Below are 12,639 nucleotides of genomic sequence, written 5' to 3'. Positions count from 1 at the left end.
CAAGGTCCTAATGGAGGTGGTTTGCCATTGCCTTCCTCCGACCGTAACGGGGATGAATGATGATGATGAAGACGACACAACAACACCCAGTCATCAAAAATGGTTCAAAGGGCTCTGAGCACTATAGGACTTAACATCTGTGGTCATCAGTCCCTTAGAACGTAAAACTACTTAAACCTAACTAACCTAAGGATATCACGCACATCCATGCCCGAGGCAGGAATCGAACCTGCGACCGTAGAGGTCACGCGGTTCTAGACTGAAGCGCCTAGAACCGCACGGCCACACCGGCCGGCATCCAGTCATCACGAGGCAGGAAATATCCCTAACCACGCTGGGAATCGAACCCGGGATCCCGTGCGCCGGAAGCGAGAACGCTACCGCATGACCACGAGCTTCGGACCTTTGCAGATAACACGACAGTTTTCGTCAATCCTACTTTCAGTACTGCTGGTGCACCTGTTCTAAAATTAACCATTATTATTATTTTGACATTCTGTTTTTCATCTCCGCAAATGTTTTCATCTGGTATTTAACTATGTCCAACTGGCTGTTTCTGTATCTTTCAAGAACAGCGCTATTTCCTGTAACAAAATAATCCCTACACTGTCGTTTTAGCGTTCTCGTTTTTAATATGCTTTCGACATATGCTTTCGGAGAACCAGTTGATGTACCGTGGACTGGCATACAGACTGGGAATTTCGCGCTGTGTGGTGCCCTTCTCGGCGACCCCGCGGACGAGACAGGGGGCGGTGCGTCGCGCCGCGACGTGTCCTCTGCTTTAGTGTCCCCAGTGCGCCTTTATTGCGAGCAGCCATTCAATCTGGCAATGCCGGTTTACGACCAGCCACCTGCATCAGCCCGAGAAAGGCGACGCGACCCCAGCCACTGTGCGCTTCTCCCGCGCTGCGCCGCTGCGCAAATAATTGCAGGGCGATCAAATTTTTCATAAGATGCGCTATAAGGCCTCTGGTTTTGCTGCCGTCACGGCACATCATTATTTTTTAACATCTGTGACTGTCCCCCTTGTGTACACTAAAAGGCCGGGAATTTCCCAAGTGGTCGACCTGAAAGTACCGGGTGCTTGTAGTTAAAGTGCAGCTACTCACAGCCGTCCACTGTGGGTTATAATTATCTTTTGGCACCAAACCTTGACAGACATTTTAATACGTTAATACGGAGCTGATTTATGCAGGAAAAAAATTGTCCCAAATTTGGCCACCGGGTGCAATTCTGGCGCTGTGGATGCAAGAAAATCGAATAGAAATGTTTGCACACGTAACGGATTAGGAACTGAGATGAAAGGCATAATGTTGGTTCTATTAGTAACTCCCACTTAACACAATTTGATCAATATCAGCACAGAGGACGATAAATAGATGCTGTACAGCTCCAGGTTTGCACCTGGTGCCCAAAATTGGGACCAATTTTTTTTTCTCGTGTAAGCTAGTTCCATATTACCGTATTAGCATATCTACCAAGTTTAGCCAACAGTGGAAGTATGGGAGTAGATACACTTTAATTGTATCTACCCGGCATGATACTAAAGCGATTACGAGAAAATACGAACGCTTCTGTCTGCGAGCGTGCTTATATGAAATAGCCATAAAGGAGAACAATTGGCCGGTTGGTTAGTTGATTCTGGGGAAGGGGATCAAACAGCGAAGTGATTGGTCCCATCGGATTAGGAAAGGATGGGGAAGGAAATAGGTCTAGCCCTTTCAAAGGAACCATCCCAACATTTGCCCGAAGAGATTTAGGAAAATCACGGAAAATCTAAATCAGGAGGGCCGGACGCTGGTTTGAACCTTGGAGAACAGTTATAACGAGTATTATGAAGTGGTAAGATACAGTCCTAAAAAGCGTATGACGTGATGGGAAACACAATTCTGGAATAATAAAATTTCCTCACCAGAGAATGAGGAAATGTCTACCAAGAAAGTGGATGAGAAAAGAATGGAATACGACGAAAAATCCATGCTTCAGCTGACCCGCTGTAACATTCTGAAGGTAACTGTATAGTCGTGTGACAACTGTACTGGAATAAAGCAAAATATAAAGTAATTTAGAACATTTGTCGTCATACTACCTGTAAGCCTGAACGTTTATGGAAAAAAAATACGAAAGTAGCATTTCAGGTTCTGATAACCAAACTAAAAAGGCTGAAAGAAGATCCTCATTAAGAACAATGGTGCGTTGTTGTTTCCCTCATCTCTCGTACACTAAACAGCTGCAGTTCAGTCATAGCGCCTATCAGTTATGCTTTTAATCTTAAATATCCCACGTAATCGACAACCTGTCTAAATTCCTACGTCTTTCCCTGAAAGACTTTCCTTCGATTATCTCCTCAACTACAGCTTTTCAAGTGTAGTTGTGGCCGAGCAATTCTAGGCGCTTCAGTATGGAACCGCGCGACCGGTACGGTCGCAGTTTCGAATTCCTGCCTCGGGCATGGATGTGTGTGATGTCCTTAGGTTAGTTAGGTTTAAGTGGTTATAAGTCCCATAGTCCTCAGAGTCATTTGAACCATTCGATTCTACACACATTTCACACAACACACACACACACACACACACACACACACACACACACACACACAAAAGTTGACTCGCAGCGCCGAGAGTGTATTGGTAACACAAAGCACAAATGCGAGAAATCAGATAGGCTACGCAGTGGGATGCAAGTTGAGAGTTCTATGAGCAAAATCAAAGACCGTACCAAAAGAATTACACGTTGTCGAAGTTATCAGTTAGTAAACCGAATTAAAGTGCGTTTCTGCAGCATTTGTTCTGATCTAGGTCCTCGCGGATCAGCCGATTCCAGAGCAAGTTGGCAGAAGCAAGCAAAGACGCCTCTCTCATCGGAAGCTCTCGTTTTAACGCAACAGCAATGCCTGAAGTTCATAGTCATTCGAAATAATTAAGTGCTGAGTATTGATCCAAACCAAGCACAAAATGAACACGTGATCAGACCATCCTGTATCGTAAATGTGGCGGGTTCGGACACAAAACTATGATAAAATTACCAAAAATTAAGTGCGACTATCAAATGCACTAATGAGTTCTCGAAGTGCGTAAGTATAGCGCCCATATCTCTATTAAGACAGGAGCCACCCTCACATGCAACGTGGTGTGAGCAATAACCGTCACTGTTTGCACGAAGGAAACCACCTGGAAATTTACAAAACTTGTAGAAAACTCGTCCCTCTCATTTCAGATCATTTATGTTAATGTTTCAACACTAAAGAACAACAAGAAAGCGGAAGTCTGTTACTACTGCCGCGCACATTCCCTGCCTGCACCACACTTGGGGCGAACACAACACATAAAGAAACTCATAAAAATTCTCAAAATAATTATGTAAACTTACTGCAACACAATTCCTGTCCTTAATCTACATCACTTCCTATCCTTATTTGCTCATAGAACACTGAAGGTTGAAGTGATAAAGCGCGCCAACATGCGCCCCGATACAAATCACATAGAAAATACCATAAAATATTAATTTCTCCCCACAGAATTTACCCCACGAATTGAAATCATTTATACTACAACGAAAAACAATAGTACTGCTATCTGCCGTTCGTCTTAACGCCCCAAGAGCTACTTGCTCATACTAGTATAAAGTTGTTACGACTATGACCTAGAAAAGTACTCAGTCTGCCAAAAGCAGAACAATTATTGCCTCGTTCAGTACTTCTACACCTAAACTGAAATAGAGTATCGCATTTTTACCACAGCTTCCCATTCCGCAACCGCAGCACCTCCACGGCCTGTCTTCTCCCAAGGGCGCCCCAGCTGTCGCCCCAGAGGGCTCTTGGCCGGGCCCAGTGTCCCTTGTACGAATCTCTCGCTCTGAGAGCTGACCGGCTCCTTCTGTACTCTAACCAAATTGATTTGTCTCAAGCCTTGCTAGTTCCTGCATTGAGAAACCTACTGCCCTGCTACCTATCTTTGAAGCTACATACACCCTGTATGGTGGCTATAATATCGCACCTTACAGGCACAAATCCACATACTTTGCCGTGATCTACAAACACAACTAGGTATCATGTGATAGGTTGTGCATCGTATCTATGAATATACACTCCTGGAAATGGAAAAAAGAACACATTGACACCGGTGTGTCAGACCCACCATACTTGCTCCGGACACTGCGAGAGGGCTGTACAAGCAATGATCACACGCACGGCACAGCGGACACACCAGGAACCGCGGTGTTGGCCGTCGAATGGCGCTAGCTGCGCAGCATTTGTGCACCGCCGCCGTCAGTGTCAGAGAGTTTGCCGTGGCATACGGAGCTCCATCGCAGTCTTTAACACTGGTAGCATGCCGCGACAGCGTGGACGTGAACCGTATGTGCAGCTGACGGACTATGAGCGAGGGCGTATAGTGGGCATGCGGGAGGCCGGGTGGACGTACCGCCGAATTGCTCAACACGTGGGGCGTGAGGTCTCCACAGTACATCGATGTTGTCGCCAGTGGTCGGCGGAAGGTCCACGTGCCCGTCGACCTGGGACCGGACCGCAGCGACGCACGGATGCACGCCAAGACCGTAGGATACTACGCAGTGCCGTAGGGGACCGCACCGCCACTTCCCAGCAAATTATGGACACTGTTGCTCCTGGGGTATCGGCGAGGACCATTCGCAACCGTCTCCATGAAGCTGGGCTACGGTCCTGCACACCGTTAGGCCGTCTTCCGCTCACGCCCCAACATCGTGCAGCCCGCCTCCAGTGGTGTCGCGACAGGCGTGAATGGAGGGACGAATGGAGACGTATCGTCTTCAGCGATGAGAGTCGCTTCTGCCTTGGTGCCAATGATGGTCGTATGCGTGTTTGGCGCCGTGCAGGTGAGCGCCACAATCAGGACTGCATACGACCGAGGCACACAGGGCCAACACCCGGCATCATGGTGTGGGGAGCGATCTCCTACACTGGCCGTACACCTCTGGTGATCGTCGAGGGGACACTGAATAGTGCACGGTACATCCAAACCGTCCACGAACCCATCGTTCTACCATTCCTAGACCGGCAAGGGAACGTGCTGTTCCAACAGGACAATGCACTTCCGCATGTATCCCGTGCCACCCAACGTGCTCTAGAAGGTGTAAGTCAACTACCCTGGCCAGCAAGCTCTCCGGATCTGTCCCCCATTGAGCATGTTTGGGACTAGATGAAGCGTCGTCTCACGCGGTCTGCACGTCCAGCACGAACGCTGGTCCAACTGAGGCGCCAGGTGTAAATGGCATGGCAAGCCGTTCCACAGGACTACATCCAGCATCTCTACGATCGTCTCCATGGGAGAATAGCAGCCTGCATTGCTGCGAAAGGTGGATATACACTGTACTAGTGCCGACCTTGTACGTGCTCTGATGCCTGTGTCTATGTGCCTGTGGTTCTGTCAGTGTGATCATGTGATGTATCTGACCCCAGGAATGTGTCAATAAAGTTTCCCCTTCATGGGACAATGAATTCACGGTGTTCTTATTTCAATTTCCAGGAGTGTATAAAGGAGACTGAGACTGCCACGTACGCCTTGTAAATAACTGTTAACGCTTATTGCATGAGAGGTGACGGAGTGTCTTCATTATCATACTAGCAGAGGTTGGAGCGACAGTGGAAATGAAACGGCAGGCGGAACTCAAGCCCTGGATGGAAGGTTCACACGGGTGTGTTGGTCCTGCTTAAACACAGAAAGTAGCAGGACAGACGTTGGGACACCTGAGTGCTGGGCCACAATAGAGTCGAGACCGGCCGATATGGTACCTGGACGGGAAACTACGAAAATCTTGGACGCAGCTGAGAGGAACGAGGAAGCATCACCTCGGAAACTACACAGGCTGCGTTATTTCCAAGTATTTTTACTCAGAAGCGTACCATTGTACGAGTATAGGTTTTTCCTCGCAAAATTTCCGCGCTGGTCGACCAAAGACTCAAATATGGTTGGTCGGAGTTCGGAAGAATCTGTAGAGAGGGAGAATATTCCGTGGTTTCGGGAATATGATTCGTTTTCGGAATTACGAGGGTGGGGAGATGAGCCTTGCTGGGATGACAGCGGTGGAGATACGAGGTCTTCCGTTGTGAGCGCCCGTGTGTGATGGTCGCTCTACATCAGCTTTGTTGGTACAGACGGACTTGCTGTCTTTGCTCTCAGGAGAGTTTATAGTTAGAACAGTTAGGCACTGTATTGTTGCGAACCTATACGATTATGGCCTTCACCTCCGGCTTGGAAGTCGTCGTTGAGTACGCAGCGTTCAGAAATTGTGAGCACTTCCTCTGCCTATACTTATGTTGAGACGTTATCTGAACTCCGTCCTTGTGGCTGGAAGTTCGCGTTTCTCGTCTGTACAACACAGAGAGCAGAAGACAGTATTAGAGTACATTAGTCAGAGGACCACCTTCTGCCGTCCTAGTGTTTGAAAGAGTTTATTTGTGGCTGGAGTTCTTCCATTATCGCAGACGAGTACGAGAACCTTCACTTCGATGCACCGGACGAAGTACATACGGTGATATAGCAAATTGCTTCGGCTTATTAGGGCTATAAAAGCAAGGCAGCTGTGATCACTTTATTTCCACTGAGGTTCCACACTACCGTAGATCATCTTTGAAAGTTGTGTCTTCTAGTGTTTGGTACGTGGATGATGTCAGTAATTTTGCGTTATTGATATTAGACCGCGAAGTCATAATAAGGGGCAGAGTTGGGCAGTTGATTAGTAATTTTACTTAGGAAATGTAAACTTTGTAATATAAAGATTTTTTTATCTACAGTAAATACATAAGCAGGAACAACGTTTATCATTTAGTATGATTAGTGGCCTTCATTATTCATAACACTATGAATCCTGCAGGGTTGTCCATAAATCCGTTAGAGTATGAGGGGGTGGAGATCTCTTCTGAACAGCACGTTGCAAGTCATTCCAGATATATTCAATAATGTCTGGGGAGTTTGGTGGCCAGTGGAAGTGTTTAACCTCAGAAGAGTATCCCTGGAGCCACTCTGTTGCAATTCTGGACGAGGGGTGTGTCGCATTGTAATGGTGGAACTGTCCAAGTCCGTCGTAATGCTCAATGGACATGAATGAATGCAGGTGATCAGACAGGATGCTTACGTACGCTACACCTGTCAGAGTGGTATCTAGACGAAGCAGGGGTCCCATATGAATCGCTATGCACATGCCCCACACCATTACACAGCCTCCACCAGCTTTAATAGTCCCCTGTTGAGATGCAGGGTCCGTGTGTTCACAAGGTTGTCTCCATACATGTACACGTCCATCCGCTCGATATACCTCGAAACGAGACTCGTCCGACCAGGCAACATGTTTCCAGTCGTCAACAGTCCAACGTCGGTGTAGACGGACCCAGGCGAGGCCGAAAGTCTTGTGTCATGCAGTCATCAAGGGTAAACGAGTGGGACTTCAGCTCCGAAAGCCCTTATCGATGATGTTTCGTTGAATGGTTCACACGCTGACACTTGTTGATGGCCCAGCATTGAAATCTGAAGCAATTTGAAGAAGAGTAGCCCTTCTGTCATGTTAAACGATTCTCTTCAGTCGTCGTTTGTCCCTTTCCGGCCACAGCGATGTCGGAGATTTGATGTTTCACTGGATTCCTGATATTCACGATACACTCGTCAAATGGTCGTACGGGAAATCCCCACTTCATCGCTATCTCTGGGATGCTGTGTCCCGTCGCTCGAGCGCCGACTATAACACCACGCTCAAACTCACTTAAACCTTGACAACCTGCCATTGCAGGAGCAGTAACCGATCTAACAACTGCGCTTGACACTCGTCTTACATAGGCGTTTCCGACCGCAGCGCCGTATTCTGCCTGTTTACATATCTCTGTATTTGAATACGCATGTCTATACCAGTTTCTTAGGCGCTTCAGTGTATATACAAACAGGGAAAGCTTTGCGGCTGGTCTGCAACAAAGAACACAACAGCAACGCATCCCTGAAAGAAAAGAAGGAAATATTAGTGACGCGGTGCGACTGAGCGGCAAAGAGCGAAGGCAGCGTTGGTTCTGTATTGCTCGCCCCCAGATGTTGTCTGCACCCGACACAAACAAAGAAGGAGAGATTTCCAGAATGAGATTTTCACTCTGCAGCGGAGTGTGCGCTGATATGAAACTTCCTGGCAGATTAAAACTGTATGCCCGACCGAGACTCGAACTCGGGACCTTTGCCTTTCGCGGGCAAGTGCTCTATCAACTGAGCTACCGAAGTACGACTCACGCCCGGTACTCACAGCCTTACTTCTGCCAGTACCTCGTTTCCTACCTTCCAAACTTTACAGAAGCTCTCCTGCGAGACATGCAGAACTAGAACTCCTGAAAGAAAGGATATTGCGGAGACATGGCTTAGCCACAGCCTGGGGGATGTTTCCAGAATGAGATTTTCACTCTGCAGCGGAGTGTGCGCTGATATGAAACTTCCTGGCAGATTAAAACTGTGTGCCCGACCGAGACTCGAACTCGGGACCTTTGCCTTTCGCGGGCAAGTGCTCTACCAACTGAGCTACCGAAGCACGACTCACGCCCGGTACTCACAGCCTTACTTCTGCCAGTACCTCGTCTCCTACCTTCCAAGCTTTACAGAAGCTCTCCTGCAAGACATGCAGAACTAGCACTCCTGAAAGAAAGGATATTGCGGAGACATGGCTTAGCCACAGCCTGGGGGATGTTTCCAGAATGAGATTTTCACTCTGCAGCGGAGTGTGCGCTGATATGAAACTTCCTGGCAGATTAAAACTGTGTGCCCGACCGAGACTCGAACTCGGGACCTTTGCCTTTGGGGGGCAAGTGCTCTACCAACTGAGCTACCGAAGCACGACTCACGCCCGGTACTCACAGCCTTACTTCTGCCAGTACGGGGCGTGAGTCGTGCTTCGGTAGCTCAGTTGGTAGAGCACTTGCCCGCCAAAGGCAAAGGTCCCGAGTTCGAGTCTCGGTCGGGCACACAGTTTTAATCTGCCAGGAAGTTTCAAAGAAGGAGAGAAATTGCGATGGCCGGTGGCAGGAATCCAAAATGGTTTGAACATATCATATGCTGATTAATATAACAGATCTAGCTGGAGCCGACCAGCGATGAGCGGCTGGTTGTCAGCGTTGACATGGGGCGGTGAAATCTGTCTTTCTGAATGTGTGGCGCTGCCCATTCTGTCCAGCGGCGCGCGGGTCAGCGCCTTCTCGATGGCGTTTCGCAGCCGGCCGCTGTGACCGATTGGTTCTAGGCGCTTCAGTTCGGAACCGCACTGCTACGGTCGCAGGTTCGAATTATGCCTCAGGCACGAATGTGTGTGATGTCCTTAGGTTGGTTAGGTTTAAGTCGTTCTAAGTCTAGGGGACTGATGACGTCCGATGTTAAGTTACATAGTGCTCAAAGCCATTTGACCCATTTTTGGCGTTTCGCAACGCCATGCTGGTCGGTGCGCAGTCGATGCTTGAGGATTTATGTCTTCGTCATACTCTGCTTATCACGTGCACACAGCGATGTGCTCTGAACATAACTTTTCATGGATTTCTGTGCTGAAGGTTTATATTAGTGAATGTTTGTGCATGTTGTTTAGTAGACGGCGCTTTTGTCTTGTACAATCGTTTTTACTATTTTATTATAAATTACGCTTTCTATATAGCAAAGTTTATGGCCCACCTCGAGAGTCTCTTTTAAGATCATGATTTCGTACAATAGCACTGGATCGTTTCATTAAAACTACCAGTCGGTCAAATGATGGACCAACCTCAGGACAACGATACTGGCTCACAAAAAGAGTAAGCACCCGGAAGAGATGGTCGGACTTCGTACAAGTACACACCATCGACAGGTATATACATGATAAGACTAGCATTTCTATGTCACAGGTGCAACGGCCATTAGAAAGCATTAATGTTGGTCGTGTTTAATGTTTTAACCAGGTGTATAAGGAACATGAAAAACGTCAAATGCTGAGTGATCACTACGAAGGACATAGAAATGTGACGTACTCGTGTCAGACAGCGTTATCAGCACATGACGGAATCTCGTAGTGGCCTCATTGCAGGTATCCATTTGCCTGGCTGGTCGAAACGAAATAGTGATTTGTACGGCTTTCAGATGTGACCATGCCCTAATTTTAGGCTGCACGGGAAAGTGACGGCATGCAGGCATACTGGTCGACTACATTCCGGTCGACCACATCTGTCCACCGCACGGAAGGATCGCCGTACTGTGCATCAGGCACACTTGTAACCACTTCACACCCGCGCCTGCCACCCGACAACAGTTACCGGACACCCTGCAACGTTCTGTGTCATTCCGCACCATTCGTTGGAGACTCAGCAGACAGCCTAGGGAATTACTGTCTCGTGTGCAGGCTAACACAACACAAACTGCTGCGCCCGGAGTGTTGACGTGACTGGGAAGCATGGACTGCTGATGAATTGAGATCGTGCACTATCTTGGATGATCTGCGTCAGCGAATACGGTGGCAACCTGGGGAGAGGTCCCAGTCTTCAAATATTTCTGAGAGCCACAGCAGCGTTATTCCAGGTGTGACGGTGTGCGCAGCCATCGAATACGATTTCGGTTTGTGGCTGGAGGTGATTGGGGGAGCTCTGACGGCTGACAGATACGTCACGGACATCCTGCATCTCATGAGACAGTACTGTGCTGTCATTTTTAAACAGGACAACTCTCGTGCACAGATGGTAAAGGTCTTTACGTAGTGTCTACGTTCTGTATCGGTACTCACGTGGCCAGCAAACTTTCCAGATCTGTCTCCAATATAAGATACGTGAGACGAGTTTTGATGTCATCCCCATCCCAGTGTCAGTATCCGGCATGACAAGGGCCAGTTACAACAGCTGTTGGCAAGCCTGCCTGCCACAGGAGAGTATACAACGACTTTATGGCGCCCTTACCATTCGAGTGACAGCATGCACCAAGGCCAAACAGAGGGGGGACGGTGATGGGAACGTTACGGGGAACGTCGTACTGATAACTGGTCTCACATTGCCTAATTCAGCGTTAAACATTGAAATTACATCTGAGCCGTGCTACACCTTGTGTTTAAATTGCATTGGTTTTCGTTTTCTTCCCCTGACATGTTTATTTGATATGTTGTCTGTCATTAAGTGGCTGCTTGGTTGTCTTCATCCCTCTGATATCGATATCTGCGTTTTGCTTCCGGGAAACTGCTAGGGAGGAAGTGAGATCTTTGACCGGTGGTAACTTTGTATGGTGGCGCGAAGTAGGGGCGTGGTGCTCTTAGAGAGTCTGGTGGACACGGGAGGTCAGTGTGGCTCGCCAGCGAGGACCAGGCGTGGTCGGTTGTACCGAGTCGCCACGTGATGTATGTCGGTTGTTTGTAACGAGCAAGTCGAGTTGACGGAAGAGCTCCCCGCGGGATGGTTGTATACAGAACCGTCCCACAAGTAGTTGCTGTTTATTTCACCTTGGTGTGACGTTAACAGGCTTCTTTAAGTCCTCCGTTTCAACAATGGAGTTTAAAAAGAAGACACCTAACATGAAGGGGCGGTCACTGCCCGTCAACGTTGCAGAGAAGACGTGAACTCCGGAGACAGAGCGTGTTGTCGCGTGACCGCGGCGTGTTGGGTACACTGGCGATGCTTGTGTGGTCGGATGTGTGGATCCTTGCATCGGTGGTCGTGTACTGCCTGTTCGAGCATAATTCCAAGTTAAGTTAGTGGAAGGTTAATCATTAAGTAATAAGTTTGCGTAACCAGTGTCTCTTCTGCCTAGTGGCCTCCGGCGATCGGGTTTCCTGTCCCCGGCACCGGTGTAGTTGAAAATAGCGATCTTTCCTCCTCCTCTCGTTACTGCCCGATGGGAGCTGTAGTTTTGGCAGTTTTTTCCCTATTCTGTCGTGTGTTATGAGTAGATTCATGCTTCTTGTTGGTTTATCATGGGGTCGCTCATTCAGGAGTGTCTGGTGTAATGTTTCCTTGCACGAGGTTAGCTCTAATTCTGTCAGCAAGTTAAGCCATCTTATTACAAGTTTTCGCTTGCTAAAGGTCGGTGCAGTGACCAGTCTGAGAGTGGCAATTATGTTTATAGGCGCATTTAAATTGGTCAGTATTCTGCCTAGTCTGAGCATCTCTGAGTGGGTGATTTGTGTCCGCCTTACACGTCCGTCATATTTGTTATGTTCTAATGATAATCCAGGACACTTCTGATTAACTTCTTTTAAATTCCTCCATTCCTTTATTGCCAGTAATGGTGTGTGTGCTGAGACGTTTGATATTCTTTTTAATACGGTGTTGGTAGCTTCACTACCTCACCGTACTTTATTAACAAAGCTCTGTATTTACTTTAGTAGCCTGTTTACTAATGTTCATTAAATTTCTTTACACTGTTGTATTGCTATAAATTACTTGATTGCCGTTAGCGGCGTGTTTTGAAAGGCTGTTATTGCCGTACTACTAGCTTGGGTATTTTTCTTTAAGAAGAAATTTTTAAATTGTGGTATTGCTATAAAGTACTTGACTGCCGTTAACGGCGTGTTTTGAAAGGCTGTTATTGCCGTACTGTTAGCTTCTGTCCGTTTTTTTTTTTTTTTTTAATTTGAGCTGTTGTATTGCTATAAATGAATTGATTACCGTTTTTAAAAGAAATTTTTAAGCGGTTGCATTGCTGT

At 47.6% G+C, this 12,639-nt stretch overlaps 2 non-coding genes across 2 annotated transcripts; one reads left to right on the top strand and one right to left on the bottom strand.

Moving 5' to 3' along the window:
* Nucleotides 1-8,759: 8,759 nt before the first annotated feature.
* Trnaw-cca (transfer RNA tryptophan (anticodon CCA)) lies at nt 8,760-8,834 on the bottom strand. Its single transcript has one exon. It is a non-coding gene; the product is annotated as a tRNA-Trp (tRNA).
* Nucleotides 8,835-8,888: 54 nt separating this feature from the next.
* Nucleotides 8,889-8,963, top strand: Trnaw-cca (transfer RNA tryptophan (anticodon CCA)). The gene has a single exon. It is a non-coding gene; the product is annotated as a tRNA-Trp (tRNA).
* Nucleotides 8,964-12,639: the final 3,676 nt, after the last annotated feature.

The sequence above is a fragment of the Schistocerca gregaria genome, chromosome 6 (assembly GCF_023897955.1).
Source record: "Schistocerca gregaria isolate iqSchGreg1 chromosome 6, iqSchGreg1.2, whole genome shotgun sequence".
NCBI lineage: Eukaryota > Metazoa > Arthropoda > Insecta > Orthoptera > Acrididae > Schistocerca > Schistocerca gregaria.
This window is presented reverse-complemented; position numbering and strand designations above follow the sequence as displayed.